The sequence below is a fragment of the Rattus norvegicus genome, chromosome 2 (assembly GCF_036323735.1).
Source record: "Rattus norvegicus strain BN/NHsdMcwi chromosome 2, GRCr8, whole genome shotgun sequence".
Taxonomy (NCBI): domain Eukaryota; kingdom Metazoa; phylum Chordata; class Mammalia; order Rodentia; family Muridae; genus Rattus; species Rattus norvegicus.
The window spans coordinates 89,988,363-90,001,789 of record NC_086020.1 but is presented as its reverse complement, the minus strand read 5'-3'; the positions used below and the strand labels follow the sequence as shown (position 1 = coordinate 90,001,789).

Genomic DNA, 13,427 nt, shown 5'->3' with positions numbered 1-13,427 from the left:
GTATATTCTTTAGGTAGTGGCTTAGTCCCTGGAAGCTCTGGTTGCTTGGTATTGTTGTACATATGGGGTATCAAGCCCCTTCAAGCTCTTCCAGTTCTTTCTCTGATTCCTTCAACAGGGATCTTATTCTCAGTTCACTGGTTTGCTGCTGGCATTCGCCTCTGTATTTGCTGTATTCTGGCTGTGTCTCTCAGGAGTGATCTACATCCGGCTCCTGTCGGTCTGCACTTCTTTGCTTCATCCATCTTGTCTAATTGGGTGGCTGTATATGTATGGGGCACATGTGGGGCAGGCTCTGAAGGTGTTCCTTCAGTCTCTGTTTTAATCTTTGCCTCTCTATTCCCTGCCAAGGGTATTCTTGTTCCCCTTTTAAAGAAGGAGTGAAGCATTCACATTTTGATCATCCATCTTGAGTTTCATTTGTTCTAGGCATCTAGGGTAATTCAAGCATTTGGGCTAATAGCCACTTATCAATGAATGCATACCATGTTTGTCTTTCTGTGATTGGGTTAGCTCAATCAGGATGATATTTTCCAGTTCCAACGATTTGTCTATGAATTTCATAAAGTCGTTGTTTTTGATACCTGAGTAATATTCCATTGTGTAGATGTACCACATCTTCTGTATCCATTCCTCTGTTGAAGGGCATCTGGGTTCTTTCCAGCTTCTGGCTATTATAAATAAGGCTGTGATGAACATAGTGGAGCACGTGACTTTTTTATATGTTGGGGCATCTTTTGGGTATATGCCCAAGAGAGGTATAGCTGGATCCTCAGGCAGTTTAATGTCCAATTTTCTGAGGAACCTCCAGACTGATTTCCAGAATGGTTGTATCAGTCTGCAACCCCACCAACAATGGAGGAGTGTTCCTCCTTCTCCACATCCTTGCCAGCATCTGCTGTCACCTGAGTTTTTGATCTTAGCCATTCTCACTGGTGTGAGGTGAAATCTCAGGGTTGTTTTGATTTGCATTTCCCTTATGACTAAAGATGTTGAACATTTCTTTAGGTGTTTCTCAGCCATTCGGCATTCCTCAGCTGTGAATTCTTTGTTTAGCTCTGAACCCCATTTTTTTATTAACTTGAGTATTTCTTATATACATTTCGAGTGTTATTCCCTTTCCCTGTTTTCGGGCAAACATCCCCCTCCCCCCTCCACTTCCTTATGGGTGTTCCCCTCCCAACCCTCCCCCCATTGCCGCCCTCCCCCCATAGACTAGTTCACTGGGGGTTCAGTCTTAGCAGGACCCAGGGCTTCCCCTTCCACTGGTGCTCTTACTAGGATATTCATTGCTACCTATGGGGTCAGAGTCCAGGGTCAGTCCATGTATAGTCTTTAGGTAGTGGCTTAGTCCCTGGAAGCTCTGGTTGCTTGGCATTGTTGTACTTTTGGGGTCTCGAGCCCCTTCAAGCTCTTCCAGTTCTTTCTCTGATTCCTTCAACAGGGGACCTATTCTCAGTTCAGTGGTTTGCTGCTGGCATTCGCCTCTGTATTTGCTGTATTCTGGCTGTGTCTCTCAGGAGCGATCTACATCCGGCTCCTGTAGGTCTGCACTTCTTTGCTTCATCCATCTTGTCTAATTGGGTGGCTGTATATGTATGGGCCACATGTGGGGCAGGCTCTGAATGGGTGTTCCTTCAGTCTCTGTTTTAATCTTTGCCTCTCCCTTCCCTGCCAAGGGTATTCTTGTTCCCCTTTTAAAGAAGGAGTGAAGCATTTACATTTTGATCATCCGTCTTGAGTTTCATTTGTTCTAGGGATCTAGGGTAATTCAAGCATTTGGGCTAATAGCCACTTATCAATGAGTGCATACCATGTATGTCTTTCTGTGATTGGGTTAGCTCACTCAGGATGATATTTTCCAGTTCCAACCATTTGCCTACGAATTTCATAAACTAGTTGTTTTTGATAGCTGAGTAATATTCCATTGTGTAGATGTACCAAATTTTCTGTATCCATTCCTCTGTTGAAGGGCATCTGGGTTCTTTCCAGCTTCTGGCTATCATAAATAAGGCTGCAATGAACAGAGTGGAGCATGTGTCTCTTTTATATGTTGAGGCATCTTTTGGGTATATGCCCAAGAGAGGTATAGCTGGATCCTCAGGCAGTTCAATGTCCAATTTTCTGAGGAACCTCCAGACTGATTTCCAGAATGGTTTTATCAGTCTGCAATCCCACCAACAATGGAGGAGTGTTCCTCTTTCTCCACATCCTCGCCAGCATCTGCTGTCACCTGAGTTTTTGATCTTAGCCATTCTCACTGGTGTGAGGTGAAATCTCAGGGTTGTTTTGATTTGCATTTCCCTTATGACTAAAGATGTTGAAGATTTCCTTAGGTGTTTCTCAGCCATTCGGCATTCCTCAGCTGTGAATTCTTTGTTTAGCTCTGAACCCCATTTTTAATAGGGTTATTTGTTTCCCTGCGGTCTAACTTCTTGAGTTCTTTGTATATTTTGGATATAAGGCCTCTATCTGTTGTAGGATTGGTAAAGATCTTCCCGTTATATTCATATTTGGATGTGAGGTTATGTTTGTGTGCTTTCATTCTCTTTGTTTTGTTGCCAAGACGATTAGTTTCTTGCTTCTTCTAGGGTATAGCTTGCCTCCTTATGTTGGGCTTAACCATTTATTATCCTTTGTAGTGCTGGATTTGTAGAAAGATATTGTGTAAATTTGGTTTTGTCATGGAATATCTTGGTTTCTCCATCAATGTTAATTGAGAGTTTTGCTGGATACAGTAACCTGGGCTGGCATTTGTGTTCTCTTAGGGTCTGTATGACATCAGTCCAGGATCTTCTGGCCTTCATAGTTTCTGGCGAGAAGTCTGGTGTGATTCTGATAGGTCTCCCTTTATATGTTACTTGACCTTTTTCCCTTACTGCTTTTAATATTCTTTCTTTATTTTGTGCGTTTGGTGTTTTGACAATTATGTGACGGGAGGTGTTTCTTTTCTGGTCCAATCTATTTGGAGTTCTGTAGGCTTCTTGTATGTCTATGGGTATCTCTTTTTTTAGGTTAGGGAAGTTTTCTTCTATGATTTTGTTGAAGATATTTACTGGTCCTTTGAGCTGGGAGTCTTCACTCTCTTCTATACATATTATCCTTAGGTTTGATCTTCTCATTGAGTCCTGGATTTCCTGTATGTTTTGGACCAGTAGCTTTTTCCGCTTTACATTATCTTTGACAGTTGAGTCAATGATTTCTATGGAATCTTCTGCTCCTGAGATTCTCTCTTCCATCTCTTGTATTCTGTTGGTGAAGCTTGTATCTACAGCTCCTTGTCTCTTCTTTTGGTTTTCTATATCCAGGGTTGTTTCCATGTGTTCTTTCTTGATTGCTTCTATTTCCATTTTTAATTCCTTCAACTGTTTGATTGTGTTTTCCTGGAATTCTTTCAGCGATTTTTGTGTCTCCTCTCTATGGGCTTCTACTTGTTTATTTATGTTTTCCTGGAATTCTTTCAGGGATTTTTGTGTCTCCCAGGGGATTTGGGTGCAGAGAACTGTTTATCCGGTCTGTTTCTTTCAGGTTCCGGTGGTGTCTCAGGCAGGTGTCCTGCCGCTCCTGGGCCCTCCCCCACCGGAGCCCAGAGGCCTTATACAGTTTCCTCTTGGGCCAGGGATGTGGGCAGGGGTGAGCAGAGTTGCTGGTCTCTTCCGGTCTGCAGCCTCAGGAGTGCCCACCTGACCAGTCGGTTGGGTCTCTCTCTCACCGGGTCTGGGAGCAGAGAGCTGCTGCGGGCCGGGATCCGCGGGTGTCTGAACCCCATTTTTTAATAGGGTTATTTGTCTCCCTGCAGTCGAACTTCTTGAGTTCTTTGTATATTTTGGATATAAGGCCTCTATCAGTTGTAGGATTGGTAAGATCTTTTCCCAATCGGTTGGTTGCCGTTTTGTCCTATCCACAGTGTCCTTTGCCTTACAGAAGCTTTGCAGTTTTATGAGATCCCATTTGTTGATTCTTGATCTTAGATCATAAGCCATTGGTGTTTTGTTCAGGAGATTTTTTCCAGTGCCCATGTGTTCCAGATGCTTCCCTAGTTTTTCTTCTATTAGTTTGAGTGTGTCTGGTTTGATGTGGAGGTCCTTGATCCACTTGGACTTAAGCTTTGTACAGGGTGATAAGCATGGATCGATCTGCATTCTTCTACATGTTGACCTCCAGTTGAACCAGCACCATTTGCTGAAAATGCTATCTTTTTTCCATTGGATGGTTTTGGCTCCTTTGTCAAAAATCAAGTGACCATAGGTGTGTGGGTTCATTTCTGGGTCTTCAATTCTATTCCATTGGTCTATCTGTCTGTCTCTGTACCAATACCATGCAGTTTTTGCCACTATTGCTCTATAATACTGCTTGAGTTCAGGTATAGTTATTCCCCCTGAAGTCCTTTTGTTGTTGAGGATAGTTTTAGCTATCCTGGGTTTTTTGTTATTCCAGATGAATTTGCAAATTGTTCTGTCTAACTCTTTGAAGAATTGGTTGGTATTTTGATGGGGATTGCATTGAATCTGTAGATCGCTTTTGGTAAAATGGCCATTTTTACTATATTAATCCTGCCAATCAATGAGCATGGGAGATCTTTCCATCTTCTCAGGTCTTCTTCAATTTCTTTCTTCAGTGTCTTGAAGTTCTTATTGTACAAATCTTTTACTTGCTTGGTTAAAGTCACACCGAGGTACTTTATATTATTTGGGTCTATTATGAAGGGTGTCGTTTCCCTAATTTCTTTCTCGGCTTGTCTCTCTTTTGTGTAGAGGAAGGCAACTGATTTATTTGAGTTAATTTTATACCCAGCCTCTTTGCTGGTTGTTTACCAGCTTTAGTAGTTCTCTCGTGGAACTTTTGGGATCACTTAAATATACTATCATATCATCTGCAAATAGTGATATTTTGACTTCTTTTCCGATCTGTATCCCCTTGACCTCATTTTGTTGTCTGATTGCTCTGGCTAGAACTTCAAGAACTATATTGAATAAGTAGGGAGAGAGTGGGCAGCCTTGTCTAGTCCCTGATTTTACTGGGATTGCTTCAAGTTTCTCTACATTTAGTTTAATGTTAGCAATTGGTTTGCTGTATATGGCTTTTACTATGTTTAGGTATGGGCCTTGAGTTCCTATTCTTTCCAGGACTTTTATCATGAAGGGGTGTTGAATTTTGTCAAATGCTTTCTCAGCATCTAATGAAATGATCATGTGGTTTTGTTCTTTCAGTTTGTTTATATAATGGATCACGTTGATGGTTTTCCATATATTAAACCGTCCCTGCATGCCTGGGATGAAGCCTACTTGATCATGGTGGATGATTGTTTTGATGTGCTCTTGGATTCGGTTTGCCAGAATTTTATTGAGTATTTTTACGTCGATATTCATAAGGGAAATTGGTCTGAAGTTCTCTTTCTTTGTTGTGTCTTTGTGTGGTTTAGGTATAAGAGTATTTGTGGCTTCATGGAAGGAATTCGGTAGTGATCCATCTGTTTCAATTTTGTGGAATAGTTTGGATAATATTGGTATGAGGTCTTCTATGAAGGTTTGATAGAATTCTGCACTAAACCCGTCTGGACCTGGGCTCTTTTTGGTTGGGAGACCTTTAATGACTGCTTCTATTTCCTTAGGAGTTATGGGGTTGTTTAACTGGTTTATCTGTTCCTGATTTAACTTCGGTACCTGGTATCTGTCTAGGAAATTGTCCATTTCCGGAGGATTTTCAAGTTTTGTTGAATATAGGTTTTTATAGTAAGATCTGATGATTTTTTGAATTTCCTTTGAATCTGTAGTTATGTCTCCCTTTTCATTTCTGATTTTGTTAATTTGGACACACTCTCTGTGTCCTCTCGTTAGTCTGGCTAAGGGTTTATCTATCTTGTTGATTTTCTCAAAGAACCAACTTTTGGTTCTGTTGATTATTTCTATGGTCCTTTTTGTTTCTACTTGGTTGATTTCAGCTCTGAGTTTGATTATTTCCTGCCTTCTACTCCTCCTGGGTGTATTTGCTTCTTTTTGTTCTAGAGCTTTTAGGTGTGCTGTCAAGCTGCTGACATATGCTCTTTCCTGTTTCTTTCTGAAGGCACTCTGCACTATGAGTTTTTCTCTTAGCACAGCTTTCATTGTGTCCCATAAGTTTGGGTATGTTGTACCTTCATTTTCATTAAATTCTAAAAAGTTTTTAATTTCTTTCTTTATTTCTTCCTTGACCAGGATATCTTTAAGTAGAGCATTGTTCAATTTCCATGTGTATGTGGGCATTCTTCCCTTATTGTTATTGAAGACCAGTTTAGGCCATGGTGGTCTGATAGCACGCATGGGATTATTTCTATCTTTCTGTACCTGTTGAGGCCTGTTTTTTGACCAATTATATGGTCAATTTTTAAGAATGTACCATCAGGAGCTGAGAAGAAGGTATAACTTTTTGCTTTAGGATAGAATGTTCTATAAATATCCGTTAAGTCCATTTGGTTCATGACTTCTCTTTGTCGGTCTATGTCTCTGTTTAATTTCTGTTTCCATGATCTGTCCACTGATGAGAGTGGGGTGTTGAAATCTCCTACTATTATTGTGTGAGGTGCAATGTGTGTTTTGAGCTTTATTAAGGTTTCTTTTACGTATGTAGGTGCCCTTGTGTTTGGGGCATAGATATTTAGAATTGTGAGTTCATCTTGGTGGATTTTTCCTTTGATGAATATGAAGTGTCCTTCCTTATCTTTTTTGATGACTTTTAATAGAAATTGATTTTATTTGATATTAGAATGGCTACTAAAGCTTGCTTCTTCTGACCATTTGCTTGGAAAGTTGTTTTCCAGCCTTTCACTCTGAGGTAGTGTCTGTCTTTGTCTCTGAGTTGTGTTTCCTGTAGGCAGCAGAATGCAGGGTCCTCGTTGCATATCCAGTTTGTTAATGTACGTCTTTTTATTGGGGAATTGAGGCCATTGAATTTGAGAGATATTAAGGAATAGTGATTATTGCTTCCTGTTATATTCATATTTGGATGTGAGGTTATGTTTGTGTGCTTTTCTTCTCTTTGTTTTGTTGCCAAGACGATTAGTTTCTTGCTTCTTCTAGGGTATAGCTTGCCTCCTTATGTTGGGATTTACCATTTATTATCCTTTGTAGTGCTGGATTTGTAGAAAGATACTGTGTAAATTTGGTTTTGTCATGGAATATCTTGGTTTCTCCATCTATGTTAATTGAGAGTTATGCAGGATACAGTAACCTGGGCTGGCAATTGTGTTCTCTTATGGTCTGTATGACATCTGTCCAGGATCTTCTGGCCTTCATATTTTCTGGCGAAAAGTCTGGTGTGATTCTGCTAGGTCTGCCTTTATATGTTACTTGACCATTTTACCTTATTGCTTTTAATATTCTTTCTTTATTTTGTGCGTTTGGTGTTTTGACTATTATGTGACGGGAGGATTTTCTTTTCTGGTCCAGTCTATTTGGAGTTCTGTAGGCTTCTTGTATGCCTATGGGTATCTCTTTCTTTAGGTTAGGGAAGTTTTCTTCTATGATTTTGTTGAAGATATTTACTGGTCCTTTGAGCTGGGAGTCTTCACTCTCTTCTATTCCTATTATCCTTAGGTTTGATCTTCTCATTGAGTCCTGGATTTCCTGTATGTTTTGGACCAGTAGCTTTTTCTGCTTTACATTATCTTTGACAGTTGAGTCAATGATTTCTATGGAATCTTCTGCTCCTGAGATTCTCCCTTCCATCTCTTGTATTCTGTTGGTGAAGCTTGTATCTACAGCTCCTTGTCTCTTCTTTTGGTTTTCTATATCCAGGGTTGTTTCCATGTGTTCTTTCTTGATTGCTTCTATTTCCATTTTTAATTCCTTCAACTGTTTGATTGTGTTTTCCTGGAATTCTTTCAGCGATTTTTGTGTCTCCTCTCTATGGGCTTCTACTTGTTTATTTATGTTTTCCTGGAATTCTTTCAGGGATTTTTGTGTCTCCTCTCTATGGGCTTCTACTTGTTTATTTATGTTTTCCTGAAATTCTTTCAGGCATTTTTGCGATTCCTCTCTGTAGACTTCTACTTGTTCTCTAAGGGAGTTCTTCACGTCTTTCTTGAAGGCCTCCAGCATCATGATCAAATATGATTTTGAAACTAGATCTTGCTTTTCTGGTGTGTTTGGATATTCCTTGTTTGTTTGGGTGGGAGAATTGGGCTCCAATGGTGCCATGTAGTCTTGGTTTCTGTTGCTTGGGTTCCTGCGCTTGCCTCTCGCCATCAGATTATCTCTAGTGTTACTTTGTTCTGCTATTTCTGACAGTGGCTAGACTGCCCTATAAGCCTGTGTGTCAGGAGTGCTGTAGACCTGTTTTCCTTTTTTCTTTCAGCCAGTTATGGGGACAGAGTGTTCTGCTTTCGGGTGTGTAGTTTTTCCTCTCTACAGGTCTTCAGCTGTTCCTGTGGGCCTGTGTCTGGAGTTTTTCAGGCAGGTCACTTGCAGCAGAAAAGTTGGTCTCACCTGTGGTTCTGAGGCTCAAGTTTGCTCGTGGGGTGTTGCTTATGAGCTCTCTGAGGCGGCAGCAACCAGGAAGATCTGCGCCGCCGTTTCTGGGAGCTTCAGTGCACCAGGGTTCCAGATGGCATTTAGTGTTTTCCTCTGGCGTCCGAGATGTGTGTGCAGAGTGCAGTCTCTTCTGGTTTCCCAGGCGTGTCTGCTTCTCTGAAGGTTTAGCTCTCCCTCCCAGGGGATTTGGGTGCAGAGAACTGTTTATCTGTTCTGTTTCCTTCAGGTTCCGGCGGTGTCCGGTGTCCTATTTTTAAATGACAATAATATAAATATTTGTAGCAATTTCTGGAGCGTGGAAGAACCCACAGTGAAGAAACTTCCAGTAGTTAGCATCAGAAAAATTAACAAGATCTGAAAATACGCATATGCATATGCATATGTATATGTATATGTATATGATGTATTTGTATATGTATATGTATATGTATATGTATATGTATATGTATATGTATATGTATATGTATATGTATATGTATATGTATATGTATATGTATATGTATATGTATATGTATATGTATATGTATATGTATATGTATATGTATATGTATATGTATATGTACATGTATATGTATATGTATATGTATATGTATATGTATATGTATGCATACATATGTGTCAGTTTTGAAGAGGTTAAGTATCAGAAGACAATGGATCTGGTGATCACAGTGATAGAAATTGAATAATATAATTATGGTGTATATAATTATGATATATTTCCTATATCATATTTATTGAAAATGAAGATATGAGCATTCAAAAGTATATATGACTAAGGGGGATATATTTATTATACATATGAGATAATGGCCAGAGGCACTTGGAAAAGGCAAGAACAGGGAGAGAACCTGGTGGAATGAACATGGGCAGTAGACTGGAGAAGCAGGAGCAGAGTAGAGACAAAAGATGATAGGGGAAGGGATTGCATGGAGCACTGGAAGAGCAGAGAGAGGGTGGAAGAAGACAGAGTAAAAGCAGACAAAAAGGAGCAAGCATGGCTGAAATAGCAGACTTCTAAGTATAATTAGTCTATTTAACTAATTATAGTGGATTAAGCCTGTGACCTGGAAAGAGTTTAGGGTAGGGGAGCAAGGACAGATAGAATACTTTGAAATATGGAAATATCTAACAGATACTTGTAATAGATACTGACCAAAGCTGGAGACCAGCATGCACTTTGTTTGGTTAATTGGCATAAAGATAACCTATTGTCCCTTCAGCTTTTTTGAATTCCTGGAGATGGATTTACCTTTGGGTTTTTGACAATAATGACACAATGAACCTAGTAATTAAAAATGAAAATGTAACTAAAGGAGCTGAAGTGGTTTGCAACCCCATAGGAAGAACAACAATATCAACCAAGCAGTCCCACCAGAGCTCCCAGGGACTAAACTACCAACCAAAGACTACACATAAAGGGAACATAGCTTCAGCTGCAGGTGGAGCAGAGGATGGCATTATCTGCCATCAGTGGGAGGGGAGGCCCTTGTTCCTGTGGAGGCTTGATGCCCCAGAGTAGGGGATTGCTAGGGCAGTTAGGTAAGGCAGGAGTGAGTGGGTGGGTGGAGGAGCATCCTCATAGAAGCAGGGAGGAGGAAGGTAGGATAGGGGGTTTAGGAGAGGAAAGCAGGAAAGGGGTTAACATTTGAAATTTAGATAAATAAAATAACAAATAAAAAAGAATAAAAGAGAAAGTGATGAAGAAAAAAATAAAATATATATTCAATGCCCTAATTGTACATTCATGTTATTAAATTTTAATTAGAATAAATAATGTTTTGTTCCTTGATTTCAAAGTGTACAATACTAAGTTTTTTCTTGGGAGACACAAGGAAGGTAGGAGTGATGAAAGATGATGAATTCAAAAGCAATAATTTTGAGACATGGTTTTATTAGGCCAAACAAATTTAAATAAAACATTTCTACAGTTTATTGCTCTTTTTTTGTAGATTTAACTGAGTCAACATAAATAGACCATTATTAAATTGACCATGGAGCTCTGGAAGTTCATAGAATAAAAGATGAAATTATCAGCTGTTGACCTAATGATTTACTTACAAATGCAAAAAAAAATCATAGAAAATTTCTAAAATATTTATTCTATTTATAAAATTTGTTTTTTATACAGTAATATATTTATATTTCTAAATTCACAATTTCTAAGTACTCTTTCTTCTGTTGATTCTTCTGAACTTAAAGCAATTATGTCTTATACTGAGCCATGTAGTTTCATATTTTATGTAATTAATTAGAAAGTATTTATCTCAATAAAATAAACAGACAAAAGTAAATCCTATTCACATATGGATTATACACATGCATATATATATGTATATATATATATATATATATATCTCATAGACACTTTCAGAATCTGAATTATTAGCATGGTAAGAGGTGCTCTAGAAAAGAAAAAGCTTATTCTTTTAAAAGTTTAGCAAGTTCTAAGTAAAATCTCTTTACAAGAATCTCTTAGATATACCAAGGGGCAATCAAAAGTCTGTGGTGATATGCATAATATCAATAAACACTACAGAAGAGTGATGGCTCATTCTTCCTGGAGTATTACATTGGTATTATTTGTATTCTTAGGGATCCTTGTGTAGTTAACCTGATAATTTAGAAACACTAAACTCTTGTTAGCCATCTAAAAATGTTATTTGACAAACCCCTAAGGAAAAATATATATAGTGGCACAATCCATATCAACTATTTTTATTAACTTAATAAATGTTTAGAATTTTGAAATATCCTGTATTAACCACAAAAAAATACTCATACCAGTAAAACATCTTGTAACTGGTATAATGTTCATGGAAATTCTAAAGAGATATCCCTTGTAGGGAAGACTCAGGTTAATAGGGCAAAAGTTTGAACATTTATTCTTAATTTTCACTGTGAGCAGGACATTTGGGGAAAGGAAAGGGATTAGGAATGCTATTGGCAAGTGAATTTACTTAAATTTAAAGAAATGTTTCATACCGTTAATGGTAATTGTACATTAGAAACTGACTCGAAGCACTTACTGAGTGAAGCTGTGGGCCTTCTAGAAAAATTTAAAATGTAGAAATCACATTTTAAATTGTTTTATGAAAAATAGATTTTTCATTACTAAATACATTATTTTTATTAGTTATTTTACTCATTGACATTTCAAATGACATGCTACTTCCTGGTCTGTACAACCTCCCCCACCCATATCCTCTCTTCCTCTTCCCTTTGCCCGTATGAGGATGTTCCTCCACCCACTCATCCACTCCCGCCTCATTCCTCTAGCCATCCCCTACACTGGGGCATCATGCCTCCACAAGACCAAGGCCTACTCTCCCACTATGTCAGATAAGGTCATCACCTGCTCCATATGTGTCTGGAACCCTGGATCCCTCCATGTATACTTCTCAGTTGGTCGTTTAGTATCTGGAAGCACTGAGTGGTTCAGTTAGTTGATATTGTTCTTACTATGGGCTTGCAATCCCCTTTAGTTCCTCAGTCCTTCCACTAGCTCTACCCTTGGGATACCTGAGCTCAGTCTGATGGTTGGTTGTGAAAACGTGCATTTGTATTGGTCAGGAGCTGGTAGACCCTCTTAGGGAATAGCCATACTAGGCTCCTGTCAGCAAGAGTTTCTGGGGATCAGCAATAGTGTATGGGTTTGTTACCCCTGATGAGATGGATTCCATTTTTTTTTTGTCTCTGTCTTTCCTGTGGACAGGAACATTTCTGGGTTAATAATTTTCATATCGGTGGGTGGCCCCATCCCTCAAATGGGGATGTGCCTCTCCACTGGGGGGGTGGTCTCTATAGATATCCTTTAGATAGCCTTTGTTGGCTATTTCTGCTAAAGTCATCACCATTGGCTACTGGGAGCAGCTCTCTTCACTGGAGTCTGGGACTTTCTAGTGGCTACCCCTAGTTCCTCAACTTCCACTGCTACATGTTTCTATTCAATTTCCTGGCCCTCTGTACTTCTGCCCCTTCTAATACCTGATCCTGCCCAACCTCTCCCTCTCCCTCTCCCTCTCCCTCTCCCTCTCCCTCTCCCTCTCCCTCTCCCTCTCCCTCTCCCTCTCCCTCTCCCTCTCCCTCTCCCTCTCCCTCTCCCTCTCCCTCCCCCTCCCCCTCCCCCTCCCCCTCCCCCTCCCCCTCCCCCTCCCCCTCTCCCTCTCCCTCTCCTTCTCTCAATATCTCTCTCAATCTCTCTCTCTCTCTCTCTCTTTCTCTCTCTCTCTCTCTCCAAGGTGTTCCCTCCATCTACCTCCTGTGGTTGTTTTGTTTCTAGTTCTATGGAGGAGTCCAAAGCTTTTGTAAGGCAAAGGACAGTGTCAATTGGACAAAATGGCAACCAACAGATTGGGAAAAGATCTTTACTAATCCTACATCCCATACAAGGCTAATATTCAATATGTACAAAGAACTCAAGAAGTTAGACTACATAGAATCAAATAACCTTATTAAAAATAGGTAAAGGGCTAAGCAAAGAATACTCAACTGAGGATTCTCAAATGTCTGAGAAGCACCTAGAGAAATGTTCAACATCCTTAGTCATCAGGAAAATTCAAATCAAAACCACTCTGAGAATCCACCTTACACCAATCAGAATGGCTAAGATAAAAAACTCAGGTGACTGCAGATGCTGGTGAAGTTTTGGAAAAAGAAAGGCTCCTCCATTGTTGGTGTGATTTCAAGCAGGGACAACCACTCTGGAAATCAGTCTGGCGTTCCACAGAAAATTGGACATAGTGCTTCCTGAGAACCCAGCTATACTACTCCTGTGAATATATCCAAAAGATGTTCCAAAATATAACAAGGACACATGCTTCACTATGTTATTCATAATAGTCAGAAGTTGGAAAAAACCCAGATGTACTTCAATGGAGGGATGGACAGAGAAAAGGTGGTACATTTACTCAATAGAGTACT

At 39.7% G+C, this 13,427-nt stretch overlaps 1 protein-coding gene across 7 annotated transcripts in view; it reads left to right on the top strand.

Annotated features, from left to right (window-relative positions):
* The window catches only part of Ralyl (RALY RNA binding protein-like), a 791,470-nt gene that overhangs the window by 179,892 nt on the left and 598,151 nt on the right, over positions 1-13,427 (top strand). The gene's annotated exons all lie outside the window — the stretch shown is intronic.